Raw genomic sequence first — 18,192 nt, forward strand, 5'->3', positions numbered from 1 at the left:
TATCACACAGCTGCTATTTAGAGCTGGGTCCTTAGGAAGGGTTCTAGAAGACATACAGAAATTACCAGGACAATCCATCCTACCACCAACTTGAGATAAAACCCAGCTAACCTGGGGAGCATCCAATACGCCCAATGCAATTCCCCAGGGAGGCCACGAGTAAGAAGACAAACCAGCCTCATTTACCACACCAAACAATACGTGAGCATTACCCCTCTTTGAACACTGCTAATTTGTAGGCAGATCAACAACTTGATGGTTACCTAATACAATATATATTGACGTGAGCTAACCCAGGTTTTTGATCACCTACAGAACCACAAATTGAGGGTTTCATGCTTGAACTTGCTCTTAAAAACATCCCAGTCAGTAAATTCAGTATTTTCTCACCTGGAACCCAGAAGAAACATGGCAACACATTGCCATGGGAGGAATGAGACGACAGTGGACAAAGCTCTAAGACCAAAATCCCATGCAACTCTCTTGGGAGGCAGAGGTTCTGAGGATAAACCTGGTATTAAGGATGCTCATCTCCAAAGTCATTACCCAGTTCACTACACACAAGCCTCTAGCTATGAGCCCAAACAATTTATGCCATGGAACAGAAAATAATATTTATCACAGGTTCTGTTTTTTGGTTTTGTTTTGGGTTATTTGTTTGTTACTTTCTTTAATGGAGCGACAGTATGAACAGCAAACTAAGTCAATTATATTCAGCAACTCCTAACAGCTGCCTGGTGGAAATACAAGTTTTCATATCACAGCAGAACAGAGGTCAGGAAGGTTCAACTACCAGGAGTGGGGCACCACAAGCCTGACAAAATTAAGCAACTGCAAACACTCCCCCAGAGGGCCGCAGTCTCTGCATCAACTTCCTCCAATAAAGTACAAGTTCACCTAAGATGCAGGTCAGGGCACAGAGCAGGAACCATTTGCTGACTTGTGCAGAAGTACATAAAGAACTTGATGGATGAAACAGCTTCCTAAGCATCTGCAGCTCCAGCAGGAGCTCCCAGCACACATAAGCACCGAGAGTTCACAAGGAATTATTCATATGAAGAACAGACATTCCCGCAGCACTAGATGAGCAAACCATTAGCTCAAATCAAATGGGAGACACTGTACTTCTACATTTGATGCATCAGGTTGCCAACTCCCAGTTACTAAGGGGCGCTTACAGTGACAACCTGAAGCATGTTTGGAAACTTAAGTTACACTGATAGTCAGATAAAAGGAAAGAAGCTATTAACACCACCACAGTTGAGGTACCACACACAGTAATAGACATTTAAGTTCTCTTGAAGAGCTTTATTCATTTGATACACGCTTGGAACTGCTGTGTGCACAAGAGTTCTTTGCTGTCTTCCACTTAACTCCAGGCTACAAAAGTTATCCACCTAATTTTTATCTATTAATAAAAAGTTTAGTAGAACAACATTCTGGAGACTGAGCTCTTGAAATGACCTTTTTGTTTTGCGGGTACTGACAGATGTGACCAAGGAAACAAAGGCAGACTCCTGTAAAGGCATGGCTACAACGTTACAAATGGCTACTAAGGCAGAACACCCTTCTACAACAAAAGGTTAAGAACAGCACATCCACGTTAGGTAAGCATTCATTCCAGCATCATCCTTAGCAATGCACCTGCTCATTTCTGATACTAATTGCACTCATTATTTGGAGAGAAAGCCACCCTTTATCAGCAAACTGGCTCTGAATAGGCTGACCGTTCAGTGACATCTGCGACCTTTAACCAAGGAATCAAAACCATCAACAGGTTTTTGTCTCAAAGTCTTAGACCTGCAAGCAGCCAAAGCACCTCACTATTAAACCTGTTATGTTTAATGGGATATAACGAGGGAACTAAACGTGCTGAGCTTTAACCACCACCAGAAAACTTCGAAACTCAGGATACTGAAAATGCTTCATGGCTCTGGAGTGGACCCCCACGCGTTATTGTCATAACAACCTACCAATGGAGAACCACTCTAGCACAGCTCAATTGACACATACAAGAAAAGACATTTTAGTTCAAAGCCTGGAAATCCTGAGTTGTCAGCAATTTCTAGCAGAAGCATCTGTAGATTAAAACAATAAGCCAGAAACTTAACAGCATGTTTAAACGCCTGCCTATCGTTGCAACTCCCCTCCGCGCTTTTGAGAGCTGCATTTAGATACACTTCCCTCTCCACTAAGATCCACCACTTCAACAGACTCCTATTCCACGCCTCAAGTTCTGTGCCCCACTCTACAAACCTTGAACCACACTTGTGCTTTGGTTGATTCCTTATTACCAACTTCCCCCTGCACTATTAGGAAATGAATATAGGAATTAGTAATCACCCAACTTGCTCTTTTCCTTCTTTATGGTTGTTTGTCAGTGTTTCAAATAAGCTCAAATGCAATTTCCAGAATTTAATGCAGCCTATTCTCAGGCAATGCAGAAGGTCTGATTACAAATTTATTATTATTTTTTTTTTCATTTTACTGTTTGGTATAAGATGGGCACTCGCATTTAATCATCTCCATAGATCACCTCAATGAATACAAATGCGTTACATTCTCCTTAAATAAATGAATGTCAATATGTTCTAGGGTAACAGAAGTAATTGCATATTGATAACAGTCATTATCATAAGTCATAGTTGCTGGCAGAAAATCCACTTGTATTTTTTAATAAGGTGCAATATTATGGTCTATTTTGAGATGATAGCTTTCTATTCCCCCATACATAATACGTACAATATCATGCCAATATAGCTGGCAGACCCTGAAAATAGATAAAAATTCAGAATGCAAACCTGCAAATTGTCAGATTTTACAGTCCTTTGAAGCCAGGGTAGATATTCCAAGTACCTCAGCAAAACAGATACGGAGGAATCATTATCTGTGCTGGGCTGATGTACCTTCTATTCCACTTACCACAGCAGATAACAGCAAGTAGCGCATTATCCTGAACTCACACAGGCAGCTATTTCAGATTTGGCTTTCTAGTTTACTATAGTTTGCAAAGTAATCTGAAAAACACTCAATAAGAGGACATGAAGCCTCATTTTTAAGAGGCATCAAACTTTAAAGCCAACTCTGGATACATCTGCTACAGGAAAGTAAGTTGTAATGTCCAGTATCAAGATTGCAGGCCCGCATTCTGTGCTGCTGCTCTTAATGCTTTGCACAGGTAGAAAGAACTCGATGAAACAAGCAGACAAATGCAAAGCCCTGCACCATAGCCAGAAGGCTCCATGAAACAGCACAGGTTGGAAAAGGAGCTGGCAAAGTCTCTTGCAGTCAAGGATTTTAATAGCAGCTGATAGCACGCAGAGAAGTGAGAGCATAGCAAGGTCAAGACCAGCCCAGTGCCTGCATGTCTCTTCTCTGGGTGCTGGGAGGCCACTCCTAGAAAACTCAGTCCAGTTTTGAACCTCTGCACCCATAGCGTATTGGCTGGCATCCCATCCCAAGGGAGGCTTAAAGACAGAGAGCCCAAGTGAATGCAACCAGACAAACCGGGCAGCGCACGAGGTGCGAGTCCAAATTGGGATAGGTCGTATATTGAACGCGACAGGACTTACAGTTAAGATATACAGTAAGATAAGCCATGAAAGCCGTACCTTGAAGCAGAGCACGGCACCCGGGGCCGCGCCCAGAGGTGGCACAGCCTCCCGCAGCTCCCCCAGAGCAGGCAAACGCTGGGAGCTGCCCGCACCCAGCTCCAACGTGGCCGTGCCCCACGGGCAGGGCTTTTGTGCGCTTAACAACTTGTTTAAAGTACTTTTACCACAACCCAAACACCCGAAGCGCAGCCGCAATGATGAAGCACGAGCTGCCGCACGCGGCTGTTGCTTAGCAGCCTAAATCCGTTCGGCAACTGCGGATGGTTCGTCCGAGCAAACCGACACCGCTGGTTGGTTCAGCGAATGCACCTGAACCGCTGCTTGCTGGATTGGGGGCAGCTGGTGCGTGCTGCAAACCCCACCCCCCACGGTACAGGTGCAAACAGAGCAGCACAGGTGATGCTTAACTAATCACACAATCACAGAATGACCCGGGTTGGAAGGGACCTCAAGGATCATGTAGTTCCAACCCCCCCGCCAAGCGGGGCCACCAAACATACACAACTAATCTCTGTGGAAAGCGCTGGAAGGTCGCGTGGAAGCTTGCTGTCCGTCCTTTGCTTCTCACTTCTGTTCCTCCGGATTATTTGCTGTGCTCACGTGGCAGTCTTTGCTCTGCTCAGAAACCGTGCAAAGTAACTCATCCCCCCTCACCTGTGTTACAGACACCTACCTAAAGGCACAACTTCTGCAAGAGAGGGGTGAGCACGGAAATGTGCTCAGCTGTGACTGACTACATTGACTTAAAAATGGTCTCACTATTCACATACTGTCTTTTTTTAATGATAGAGGTCCGACCACCTTGATACTCATGCAAGTCTAATCTAAGGCTAACTTAGAAGCATGCACACGTAGTGATTTAGCAGTGCTTTACTACCCCATGAAAGGCATCTAATTTGGGCACCGACCATTTCTGCAATAAGCATTCCTGTGAATTTCAATACACTGAGTTACCCACAGATTGCAATTGGTATGGAAAGCTGCACATTCCTGAGCTGCAAATACCATGTGCTTAGTTAACAGCTTTCGAGCAGGGTAGTTGTAGTTGCTATCAGATACCATTTTCTGTTATGTGCTCTTCTAAAACTTCACTGGAAGCACGAAGGCTGTTATTAAGAGAAAAATAATCTTTCAATGGGGAATTAAGTCATTTGGTGGACTCTCTATTCCTAACTTCCATTGGTCTGCTGCTGGCAATGCCCACATATCACTAGGAAATACTTCACCACAACATCATGCTTTCTGTGCAAGGATGATTAAGACAGAAAAGGCTTCTGAAAAAAGAATTAATATGCACAAAAGACAGTGTTTTAAACATATTTCAGATATTCTTACATATCTCAAAATGCTCAAGATTTTCCTCAGACAGCATGCAAACGCATGGAAACTGGACTATAACATGTGGCAATAAAGAAGATGCTTAAATACAACAACAACAGAATTAGAAACAAAGGGGAAAAAAACACATACCTCCAAAAGGCCTCAGATATGCAGGGATCTCCAACAACCTTCTACTCCCACTGCCAGCCCTTAAATAAAGTCAGGGAAGGGGTAGAACCTTCTGGACACCCAGCAGCACCTCATGCATCTGGGTTGGCCCTGCCTTCCCACCAGGTGCTTAATCACTGCTTCAGGCCGTTAATCAGCATTTGCACCACGTGGGGGAAGGGGATTCAAAATCACAATGGAAGTAGATTTTTAGCGTGGAAGGCTGCTAACTCCTTTACTATGTGATGTAAATGAGATCAGAATTAAGTGCAAGGCTCTGTTCTCCATTTTTCAACTGGTTGTCTCCCACTGTGGCAGGTGCAAATACATATGGGAAAAAGAACAGAACAGATCCATCTAGTGGGAGGACAGAATACATATTGCTGTACTATATGCAACCAGGAAGCAAAGTTTATTTTTTCACATAAAACATGAACATATGTGTATGTTCTATGTATGGCACTTTTTTTTTCTTGCCTTTTAGTAAGCATTACACGTTAAATCAGGTCAAGTGATCGCACATATGATAAAGGGAAATCAGAAGCTATGCTGACAGTTATTTAAATCTACACGTTCTGCTATGTTGTCTTTACAGCTAATTTTAGCTTTGGTATTTTTCTGCGTTTCAGCTCTGAATCTTTTAAATACACAAATAGGAAGCAGTGGGATACAGTGTGGCCATGGCTTTCATGTCAATCAGTCACGAAGATCACAGTTATTCAAAGAAACATTTTGTTTTCTTCTTTTCTTTTTGCTCTCATTCTTCATCCGTCCCATGTCTGTATTCTTACACTTAACATCCAGAGCAATTTTTATTTATTTATTTTTCATAATGACAACTTTTTATTGTGGACATATTTTCCAAAGTGAGTTACTGATGGTCATTCATTGCGATCAGCTTCTGTTGATCTTTGCATTCAGTAGTACCAAGCTATGTTCACAACAATCATCTAGAAAGCTTCTGAATTGCAAGAGTGTGTAAATTATGCAAAGCTGGGTCAGCTGGGTCTTGCCTGAGGGGTGAGAGACAAGAAGCCTTCAATTAGGTTGTGACTGAAGAGAGAAACAGAGCTCTTAAAGTGTTAGGAAATTCCAAAGAGAAAAGCACAGTTATGCTGGAAATAGCAAAGTCCCGTTACCTTGCCAAGAAAACAGAAAACTAAGGAAGAAATGAAAAAGCTCGGACAGATAACCTTTCTTTCAAACATCTTGGCCTGTTTGCTCTTCTACACCATTACCAAGAACCAGAGTGTGCCCAGCTGCAAGCAGTAATACAAACTGCTTGGCATTCACCTGGAAGCTCGTTATTATTTGCTTGCAGTTTCACCCAGCAATTTTAGATCCTTGACCGTGACTGCAGTGCAGTAGAAAATATATTAAGAAACAACAAAAAGTTGATCCCTCTCCTATAGGGAAAGCAAAATGCTTAATTTATTAGTCCACAGCTATTCTAGTTTGCTTTATGACTGTGTCCCTAGCATTTAGAAAACTGGTTCAACGGGGACTGAAGCTGGATTTCTATGAGCTCATCCTTGTAAATCTTAATAAATGATTTATTTGTGTTGTTTTCTGTGTCACTGTGCCATTACTGCAGCGTATTTACCAGGAAGCAGAAGTTCAGTTGAATGCAGCAGCCGGCTACAGGGGAAAAGGAGAACGCTGGAAAAATGAAAAGAAATACCTTAAAGGTGTACAGAAGTGAAAGCCTAAGTGGTATCTTGATGCAAGTGTACAGGCAATCTTACTAAACACAGACCATCTCAGCACTGTGAAAATGAGACTTCTGCAGTCTCTTATGCACAGGGTAGGTTACTCATTAATAAAAAGCAGTACAAAAATTATAGTAAAAATAAACAATGAAACAAACAACAGCGATGCAGAATGGAGACCGTGGTCATTTATTAGAAAATATCCATTATATAGATTTTCAGTGTATATTTTTTATAATGATACATTCCTAGAAATGATTATATATAGTTATATTCCCTCAGAACTAGTTTATTAGCCAAGACCCTGCAGAGGAAATTCTGAGTAGTTCTGGGTGGGCTGTCCTTATGGCATAATGGTCTTCTGTTTGTTATCAGTTGGAATTTATTTGTACAGAAGACCACCAGTGCTTTTCAGGGCTATTAACATCACTTAAATTTAAATAATTTAAGTAAGCTTGTTTCTCAGTCTAAGGGAGAATATGCAGGAGTTCCAAAAGAATACTAATAGCAAGAACTTACGTTAGCATTTCAAATTGCCTACTGGAATGTTCTCTATTAATCATCTGGTAAACCGAGGGAAGCTATTCTTTTAATTTAGGCATTTGAGTTAATTGCCAAACGAGAAGAATTATAAACATGCCCATTTTCCTTCTCTTTGAATACTTCCCTCAGGATCTCATTTGATCTTGTGGGTAATGTACCATTTTAACAGTAGCAGGATTAAGCCTTTAGGAGAAAAAGCAAGATTACAGAGAAAACGAATAAGAAAAATAATTTTAAAATGGATCTGGAAAATGATTTAGCCCTTATTCTATATCTGCATTTCAACTGTTTTATTACATCTACGTCATCAGAATATTTGGTTGCATTTTCTATAAAGGCACTGATTTTTTTTTCACCTACCCTCTCTGTAATGATTAATTTGAACTATATTTTAGAATATAACCAAAACTGTTTTTCCTTCTCAACTAATCCTCTAGTTAGAGGTCAGTGAGCATAGCTGCTCTATAAGATATTCCACAATAAAGATACCAGTTTATAGCTTTTTTTATTCAAGTGACCAAAAAATTGACTTACTTCATAATTCAAAGGAAAAGTTCTTGTTTAATTCCTGGCACTTCTGAGAATCAGAAACAACTAAGACTTTCCTCAAATTTCTTCCAGTCCGTTTCTTCAGTATATCTTGTAGGTAGGTTTCTCATTTTCTTCAAAGAACTGTATTTTCATTAATAGATATGACAGAAAGGAAGGTTTAAAGTAACCGTTGATGGTAAGCACAGATTTTTAACAAGGGCAATAGGCCATCAAAACAAGCTCCAATAAACCGTGGAGTATTCATCTCTTTATCTTCTGACTGTTCCTGGGTGATGTGCCTGGATGAGGAGAATAACAGCTATTAAAAAAATCAGCAATTAGGCTTTCCAGCCTCAATTAGGGTGTTTGATTCTTCAAACATGGGAATCAAGGGTAAACATGGAAGCAGATGCTTTACTAAAAGACAGCCTGGATGATCTGTAGGGCTACTCTGACTCTACAGATCTTTGTATTTTGAAGTCGTCAAAGCAAATGATGACACATGCATTTTTACAGAGAAGGGATATTTTAGTTGATCTAAAGGCTGATGAGATCCCTTTCGTATGAGATGGTTCTATTGTTACTTATGTATACCACATTCATATCTTAAAATGTCAGCCAGTTCCATTAACTAAACTTTTGATGAAGGTCTTACCACATTTATGTTTATGATAGAGATGAACAGAATGTAGGAAGTAGGAAGAAGTCAATGAAGAGTGAGAATACTGAAGTCAATCCTACACAAGTTAATGTAAGAATAAAGATATCTAAAAGCTAGCCCAGAAATACTCAAAATGAGATGAACAAAACTCCTTTTAGAAAGGCATACTTATGTATAAGACATGAATAGCTCCATATGAAGAACAGAGGCTAACAGGGCATATAATTTTAAAACCCAGCTTCCACAACAGATGGCTCTATTTACTGCATTTAGGAACTTTGCATGGGGGAATATACCACTGGAAACACAGTTGCGTGTACTGCAAAATGATCAGATATGGGTCAATAACCAGACTGCCCTTACACTTTGTGCCAGTGTTTATGTAAGACTGGTTGTAATCTGTCCAAAGCAGAAAAGGATCCAAATAATTAGATGTATGTGATGTTTTCCCTCCTAAAGTAATTGTGACCATGTTGGGAAATAAAACAGGTCAACTGGAACATCCATAAGGTAACGGGTTTCCAGTACAGCTTTTTCAGTTGTGATATTTATAATGCCTTTTCTTACCATAAAAACACACGAACATTCAATCTGTTAAATTCCTGGTAAACTCTGGGAAATACAATGCCATGTAATGGCCATAGTGTGCCGAAGAGCAGCTCAGGGAGACAAGAATCCAGAAGGGAAATGTTCTACCACTGAATACATCATTACTAATGAATGTCTGGAATCTATAAAGCACCTAATAATTTCCTTTCCCTTTTTCTTACAGCTAAAAATGCTGATGACCAGAGGAAAGTGACAGATGCTTTAGCAGAAAGGCATTTCAAACACATGGCATCAAAATGAGAAAATGGAACACAGAGGGCAGACATGAGCTAGTTTCTATTACATGGTGGGGAGCAGTGTTTTATTTCAGTTTCGACAAGAAAATCAGACTAACTAAAACAGAGATGTCTCTTGAGTTCTTGAGTTCATTGGCACCTATAAGAAAGTTTCTAGGAGACGATGTTCCTTTATAAAATCTAAACCTAAAAAGAAACCTAAGTCTGGTTTCTTTTCTTCCTCTTCATATGTTAAATAATAATAATAATAATAATAGTAATAATAATAATTAGAAGCAGAGCCAGACTGTGGGGAAGATGGATTTATGCATTCTCAGTTGGTAGGGTCTTGTTCTTTCATAGTTGCTTAAAAACTGAAGTCACTGTTAATTCAGTTAAGGTCATTGAATAGTTCTAGAGTGTGATTTGGTATTAATAAAGTAGGAACACATTTCTGTAGCAGTTCAGTCACAATTCCTTCCTAAAATATATTTTCCCAATATTAGTCCCCCAGTTAAGAGCCCTGCTCTTGCTACACTTATCAGGCAGATCTGAATACCAAATACAACAGAAACACCACCACAAGTACAACTGGTAGATATGAGAGACAATTGCATTCTTCTTCCCCAGTATCAATTTCCGAACAATCAGTGACCTAAAACTAGCACTACTTGTAAGTAGAAACAAACCAAACAAAGGAGTGTCATCAGTTCGCTAACAGTAAATTGTTAAAGGAACACAAAACAAGCTTTAACCATGTGCTTACCCAAAGATTAACTGGGGAGAGGGAAGAAAAAAGGCTTTTCAATGCTGCTATCTGTCTTGGGCTGGAGATATTGTTTATTTTATACAGATACTCACTGAACAGTGTAATCAGAATCTTGGAGACCTTCAGAAAAAGAAATGAGAACAGTTTGAAATGTAGCAATAAATGTTGTTGCAAAGGCTGGTGAGGTGATTAATATAACTTTGGATTTGGGAGCTTCCTTTTATGTATAGTTTATGTTGCTGTTCAGTAGTGAGGGAGGGTTCTTAGGTATTTTAAAAATAGGGGCATTAATTTCTGTATCTAATTCTCTTTCATAAACACACCAAACATTTGCTGACTCGCTGATTTTTACCCCATTGCTTATCTAAGCTGTATCCACCTCCGCTGAATAAATCTAATGTCTTGGCTCCATTAAATCCAGTGGTAAGCTGGCTTTTCAGTGGAAGAAGGATTTCATATGTTCACAGCGGTGCTGTAAGTTGCCTCGAGGCAGTCACACTAGGAAAACACAAGAATACGGCAAAGTTTACTGTTTCTAGCTGATGAATATCAATACATCGGAAGGTTACACAGAGCTCGAATATGCTGTGGAGGCGTTTTGCAACATATCAGTGTCAGAAGTTGCCAGTTCAACACTTTCCATAATGATTTTCAAAGAAAAAGATCTGGAAGCCAGGAAAATACATGAGGAGAGTATCATGCAAATCATATCTTTTTTGGGTAACAATGTGAACCATGAAATTGTTTGTTTCTTTGTTTTAATTTGGGAGGTACCATTAACTTTCTCAAAAAAGAAAAGAATCTGACAACCAGATTAATTGATATAATGACCATAATGCTTTGGAATTCTTTTCCATTGAGATGGTGGATGAAATTGGAGGGGGAAAAAGGGGAAGGAAAAGAGGAGAGAAGGGTCACTATTTTGTCATGTATCTACTGCCTCCATTGATTTTGCTTATGAAATTTTCCTGACAACAGTATTGTCTCTTCAAGAAACATACTTAAACTCTTCCGGTATGTGGTCAGCCTGTTAATTACACCTGCAAACAGATTTATTCTGCCATTCGATGCTGCGTCTGCTCTAGGCCACATCAGCTGGTTACGCTGCAGCATGGTGGAACAGAGACTATCTGAACATTGTCACATCGATGGTCTTTGTAGGGAAGGGAACATTTCTGACCCTTGTGAAGCAGCCTTGGCTTTGTGCAGAGCGTTAACCAGTGTTAGGCACCACAAAGTTACTAGATTTTGATTCTAACTTCCAAGAACAGCAAGAGAATGAGATTTTATTTTCACGAGTTCTATATCAGAAGCAAAAGGCAGCTCTCGATTTCCTGAGTCTTTTTTGGGTACAGATTAACAAACAGAAGGTTTGGTATTAGCTCTCATTGCCACTTTTTCTGAAAGTCCAGAATTTTGTGTAATGTTGCCATTGTGCCAATGGACATAAAACTTCAGAAGAAACTTCAGTTCCATGAGATCATTATGCTAACAACTGACTGAGGCCCATGGGAAGCATGCCTGACAGTCCAAGACATGCTTACCATGTCACAGCCGTGTCACATCCTGGACCTTCCAAAGTGAATTATCACACTTCCAGAGAACTTACAGGTATGGGAAGGTGAGGATGGAAGGTCAAGTCCCAGCAGAAGAGTGGATCCCACTTTTGCTGATAGTGTAGCCTCCTATAGGGGTTTGGGTAGTTCTCTCACACCTGCACAAAAATATACCTTGAAAAATCTTATTTTGCCTTTCTGTGAACTGGCACTGTTCTGTTAAGTGCCAGAAAGGGCAGGTATTTTTAGGCAGATACGGTAAACTGTAGCAGTACCATGCAGCTGCATAGACTGTATACCAAATGGATATGTCACTGTACGTATCTGCCTGTCATTAGGGAAGTACATACGCTGACAGTTGTTTTTTAGTTTAATACATCATCAACAAGAGGTAAGGTTTTCTTTGAAAGGAGAGAGGAGACTAACTTAAATATTAACATTGTTTTCAGTCATTTAAGTTACATAGTTCTCACCCCAGAAGCTTTGATCATGTATAATCCCGCTGAAAGGCTGAAATGTAATCAGCCTCACATACATTATGTTGCAATGTTGTGGCACTAGCGCATGACAGAATTTTATTTTCCATTAGTTCATTCTTTGCTGGAAATATAAACACTCTATATGCTTAATAGTCCAAAAAATGAATGTTATTGCTTTTTAAAATTGCCTGTTAATGAGAATTCTGCTTGCTATTAAAAAATTGAGTGCCTTAGGACCATCTTTCAAATGCTGACATACCTATTTCCAACATCAACAGCGTTAAACAATCAAAACAAAATCATCCCTGCTTGTGCTTTTACTAAAAGCAACCAGGTTTTCTAACTGATCAAAATGGATGTTTATAGCAGCTAGGGAGCCAGGACTGACTTTTAAATGGCTTCTCACTGAACTATGAACAATTTTCTATCAGGTCTGGTGCAGCAGTGTTGGCTGTGGAAACATGTGCGGAACAAAGATAGTCACTTTTTCAGGAGGGAAAAAAAAAAAGCCTGCTGTTCTAAATGGCTTCTTTTAAGTAGGAAAGATGTAGGAAAGGCTGCATAGCCCTGAATCATCAAACGTATGCCAATGCTTGAGAAAAATCAAGTTCCTTAACGTAGGAAAAACTGTATTTTACTTTCTAAGCACAAAAAGGGTCTGCTTTTCCATAACAGCCATGAGCTCAGTTGGAATTAAGGATTCCTATCATTTCTAAAGATCAGTGCCACTCACTGTGACTCATCGCACAGCAGTTGAAACAACATAGTTTCCAGTGCCTAACAAGCCAGATCTTTTAGGACAGTGAACTTGAGTGGAAGCAAGTCCAAGTGAGGGATGATTGTAAAAACTCCTGTAAATTGCATCTACAGTTATTCCAGGAATAGAATCTGAAGATGAAGATCCTTTTTTATTTTGGTTTCTGTCCTAATAGTTACAGACACTGGAACTGTATTCATACATACTCTTCTTTTCATCTTACCTGTAAGATGTTATCCCCACTCCTTCTCAAGCCTTCTTTTTGTAATTCATACTGCTGACTTAGGTAATGAAAAGGGTTAATTGACAGAATTGTTAATGAGAAACTCACCTTAATTTGAGCAAGAGTTTGTGCAATTTTGGTCTGGCAAGAGTCATAGTGGAGTATTTTCACCTCTTTCAGGAGTGAATGGCACATGAAAGGTGTCAAGGAACGTGAAGCCTTTGGAAAGCTCAGTGATGGCAGTTGTATCGGAGTCAGAAGGCTCGGGCCTCTGCTGTGTTTGTGTCTGAAGGTGCTCCTTCTTTGGACCATTGCTATTCTTTTCTGTAAAGATGTAATGAGGTGATGTTCTTCATCATTTGGCATATGCCAAAGGAAGAACTGTTGCTGTAGGAAATCTGGCATTGTTTTCTTTAATTTTGCTGTGAGAGGTGAAATTATTAGGAAAGAGCAATAAGAAAGGCTGTAGGAGCTGTGAGTGAAAATGCCTTTTTTTCATGCACCCCATACTGCTGTCATACAGTCATGCAAACAAGTTCTGGAGCTTACCTGGAGGCTGCAGGGAGCTCAGGGCTGTCTGCTGGACTCCTTCTGTTGCCCCAGCACAGCCCAGTGGACACCGGCCCAAGTCCTTTCCTTTTCCTCAGAGTTCAGGGTTCAGTTGCCAAGGACCCCGTACACTCCCAGCTGAACTGAAAATCGAAACCAGTTCAGTATGAAACAAATATATTTCTTTCATTTTTCTTGCTTAAACAAAAAGGTCATAACTACATAAAATATTATATTGGATCTGAAAAAAACAGACTGCTCTCCAAGCCTAAAATGCAAGATCAGATTTCCCCAAATAGCAGGAGGAGGAATCACTTCCCCCTCGTTCATCATTTGGTAGCTCACACTATAAATCTTAATTCTCTTCTCCTGCAAGAAAAGATGTGAAACTGCTTGTCTGAGTTCCAGACATTGTAGCTAAAAGCCATTCTGGGACAAGGAGGATGAAGGAATGAGGAGGAAGAAGAGCTTATGTGCTCATCTGTAATAATTGAAAAACTAATGAATAACTAAATGCATTCAGCTCCATAAATGGAGCTGGTGCTCCCTGGGCTTGGGTGCCAAGTGGAAGAACTGGATGCTGTGCTTGCTGATCAGTCCTTTGCCCCAAGTGGCCCAATGTCAGCAGAGACCCAGCCCCTCATTTCTGAACACTTCACTGCCACACAGCTCCTCTGGACGTGCAGAGAAGGCAAAGCAAAGCTCTGCCAGGGTCAAAAAGCCTGTAGCCTACAACCCAAGGAGCCATCCTGGAGCCCTGCTCTGAACCAAGCCAAGAATTTTATTTTCTTTCAGTAGAAAACTGTTACTTTGTACCTTATGGCCACAAATAGATCTACGATAGACTGCAGACATGGAGGAGAGAAGATAATTCCTGTATGAAAAGACTTTAAAATAATTTTGCTCATCTGCTTTACTAGTGTCTGGAATAAAGATTAAGTGCCAAGTATTGAAGTATTGGATACTGAAAGAATGAGGGGAGTAAATCTCCTTGGTACCTTCAGCCTTGTTACTAAGGGTAAGGAAATTAAAACCTGCTTGCTGAATTCTGTTCTCCTACCCTGCTTGTCTAATAGCATCCTGTAGCACTCTAAAGTGATGCAGCTGTTAATAAACCAGAATCTAATATTAAAAACATGGAAAAACAAGGAAAACTACAGAGGTTGAAACTACACCATCTTAAAATTAACTGAGGAGAAAGATGATGATATAATCAAAGTCTTTACACTTTTTAACACAGCAAATGATATTAACTCAAGTTGCCATTTGCAAAACAACCAGAAAAACATTTACTTGTTAGTTAATTAAAAAACAGATTCAGAGCAGACGTTTCAAAGAGCTTTTTCATATACTGGGTTATTCTGAAAAAGTAACTTTTCCAAAGAGAAGAAAAGATTAGTGGCACACTCAAGAAGGAACTGAAGTCACACAGCAATAGGCTATAGAAACAATCTGGGCTTTCCATTTGAAATGTCTGACTTATACATGTTTTAAAATGGTTTTCTGGATTCCTCACTGCCCTTGGTTTACATAAATTAATGACACAAATTCTACCAGCAAAACTGCACATATATTGCAGCCTTGCCTAAGAAAACATATCCTGGCACAATACAAATCCAATCTCTCAAGATACCGCTTCAAATAAAACTGAAAGTAGATGTTGTTTTTTTTTCAAGCATTACTGACCAAAATAGCTACTAGTCTTCTATGCATGCTCCCTTTCTCTCAGATGCATGAAAAATAACAAAGAGCAATTCCATGACAAAACTTTCGGAAACTGATTCATTTTCAACTTCAGTTCATTCCCTTTGTCAAACTGGGTCATTTTGCTGCTTATCTTCCATTTAAGTTGTGTAAAGTCATTAACGTTCACCCTAACCTTCAAGAACTGAAATCAGAAGCTTAATTTAGTGCTCGGCTACTAGGAATTCCAGAAACAAGATAGTTCCCAAGTGCTGCACAACCTGAAAAACCAAGTCTGCTACTTGCATGTATTGCATTTTCAGGTTTTCATGAAGAGCTGATGTTTGAAAGTCTTCTGACCAGTTAGAGAGTCCAGCAGCTCTGGCTGTCTTACAGGCCAAACAGGAAGACAGACACTAGAGCTGAGGTTTAGGAAAACTGGGGCTGCAGTCACTCCTAATAATAATCTGCATCCATTCTGTGTACCTTGAGGCCTTGTTTTTAAAGCATCCTGCATCATCCTCCTCTAGCTGATCCTTGGTGTATGTAACAGGTAGCTTTTGTTTCAGCTGCTCTGCTAATCTCATGCTCCTATGAAATGGCTGTTGACGAGGTGAGACCCTTTGTGGAGCTGCCTGCTGCAGAGGACCTTTAGTTTAAATGAAAATGACAGCATTTCAGCAAGTGCAATTGTAAACTCTGTGACAGAATATAGATTCACAAGGAGAAGTAATTCTTGCTACTGTCATAAAACACTGCCTTTTTCCAGATGCCAGCACCATTTGGTGCCGCCAAGATGGGAGAAATTCCTAACACCATCTACTGGCAAATGCTCTGAACTGAAGAAAAAAAAAAAAAAAAAAAAAAAGCATTCATTTCTTTAGACTGGATCCCAAAAGAAACTGGTACATGATCACCTTTCAGATGTGCATGATTCATTGGCACCCTAACAACATCTCTCCCACTGCATTTGTAGGGAAGGAGCCTGAAGAATGAACTGAGCTTCCTTCAGCCCATGCGTAACATTACTTTTCAATGCTGACTTGATGTAGAAATAACCATGGTTACTCTGCTCTCTACAGCTCTCTTCCCCTTACTGGGAAGACTGTGGGCCAACGGGAAGGCTGAAGGAGTCTGAATGCCGGAGATGCAGAGCGCTGACAGAGGACGTGCCTATCAGAGAGGAAATCAGGAGAGGTACAGCTGGGATAACCTTACAAAGGAACAAGGAACTATAAAAGAATTTTTATTTAAAGACTGCTTCAGCACTATGTTCACTGTAAGTCTCATCCAACCATTACTGTATAAGAACACTTGATTTTATGCTGTCAAGAATTAAAGCAAGCACTAGACAAAACATATTGGCAGGGAGGTTTGATTCATGAAAACTTTAGTAGTATCACTGTAGAACTGTCCTTCCTGAAAGTGATGACACAGTGGTTGACTAAGAGTTGATAGATACTAAGCACAGTCTCCTGCTTATTGAGCTGGAGTGAGTCAAAAGTAACATAGCCCCTCAGTTGGACTAGGAGATCTCTAGGGGTCCCTTCCAACCCTTACTATTCTGTAATTCTGCGACCAGTGGATTCCCTATTTTTTCACAGATATTTGTTAAAAGATAACTGTGAGACTCAGATTAGGTTCTAATTAGGATATTCACAATGTCATGTTCAATTCACTTTGGTTGTATTCTCTGTGTAAACCATCCCAAAGATGTCTAAATCCTTCCATATGACAATTAAAACAGAGCTAGACTGAGTGATGTTATGCTCACTTATCAATTGTTCAGCCAAAACCCACATCGGAGCCAGGACAAAATATTCACAGACAAATCAGAAACTGCGGAGTTCCAAAAGCTCATCTCACATTTTTTCCTTATCAATGTCACATCCACTCAGGACAAATGAGAGCCTGATCCTGGTCCTCTGCCTAAATGGAGAGGTATCTATCAACCAATCACTCTCCTGGATAGACTATGCTATTTGAAGCAGTGGTCAGCAGCTTCCAAGCTTTCAGACAATGATGGTGATTCATTACCACTTAAATCTTCACAATTTCCTCTTATACTTTACCAGAGAGAGGGCAGAAACTGAAGCTAAATGCCAAAAAAAGCAAGAATTAGGTACAAGCATGATGTAACACAGTAAACTCCAAAGCCAAGAGTTGTTCAACAAGCCAAATTGCATCCCAGTGAGCTGTTTGAGACCATAAAACCATCAGCTCTGAGAAGCTGTACTCTACATCAGTGCCAAACACCAAGTACTGCCAATGAGTCAGGATAGTAACTGTATTTCACTTTAAGGAACCTGGACATTTGGGAACCTTTCACACGCAGTGCGCACTCTTCTCCCTGCCTGCATCATCAGCTGAGAAGCCAACTGTGCTCCCACAGTTTGTTGAATTCACTCAATGACAAATTATGATACTCTGAAGAAATTTTAACCTAAAAAGCAATGATCCATCCCATGGTTCTCTACTGTCTCAAGAAACATGGCCTCCAAGTGTCACTATGCTTCAACTATACCTGTTTCTTACCATGCAGGAAGGCAGAAGTCCACCTCAGGACAGTTGTGTCACTCGGAGTCCTGTAGAAAGGCACAAAGCTCCCTGCTAAGTATCACCTAAGAAGCAAAAACACAGAAGAAGGTGAAATGTTTTGTCCAGTCTTCTGTCCACCATACAAATTTCCTACGTTTTGTAATGAACAAGCCTACATACCCACATTTCATGTTTGGTCTCTCCCCATTTCAGTTCTGTGTATATGAGTTTCTTAGTAGAATTATTAAAAATATATATATGATATCTT

The 18,192-nt window shown here is 40.1% G+C and overlaps 1 long non-coding RNA gene across 2 annotated transcripts in view; it reads right to left on the reverse strand.

Annotated features, from left to right (window-relative positions):
* Nucleotides 1-5,433, reverse strand: part of LOC107316493 — a 167,445-nt gene extending 162,012 nt beyond the window's left edge. Inside the window, exon 1 of one of the 2 annotated variants that reach the window (XR_004308073.1) lies at nucleotides 5,085-5,433. This is a non-coding gene — a long non-coding RNA (uncharacterized LOC107316493). The remainder of the gene's footprint in view (nucleotides 1-5,084) is intronic. The other variant, XR_004308075.1, reaches the window with a different exon arrangement.
* Nucleotides 5,434-18,192: the final 12,759 nt, after the last annotated feature.

This window comes from Coturnix japonica, chromosome 7 (assembly GCF_001577835.2).
Source record: "Coturnix japonica isolate 7356 chromosome 7, Coturnix japonica 2.1, whole genome shotgun sequence".
Lineage (NCBI taxonomy): Eukaryota > Metazoa > Chordata > Aves > Galliformes > Phasianidae > Coturnix > Coturnix japonica.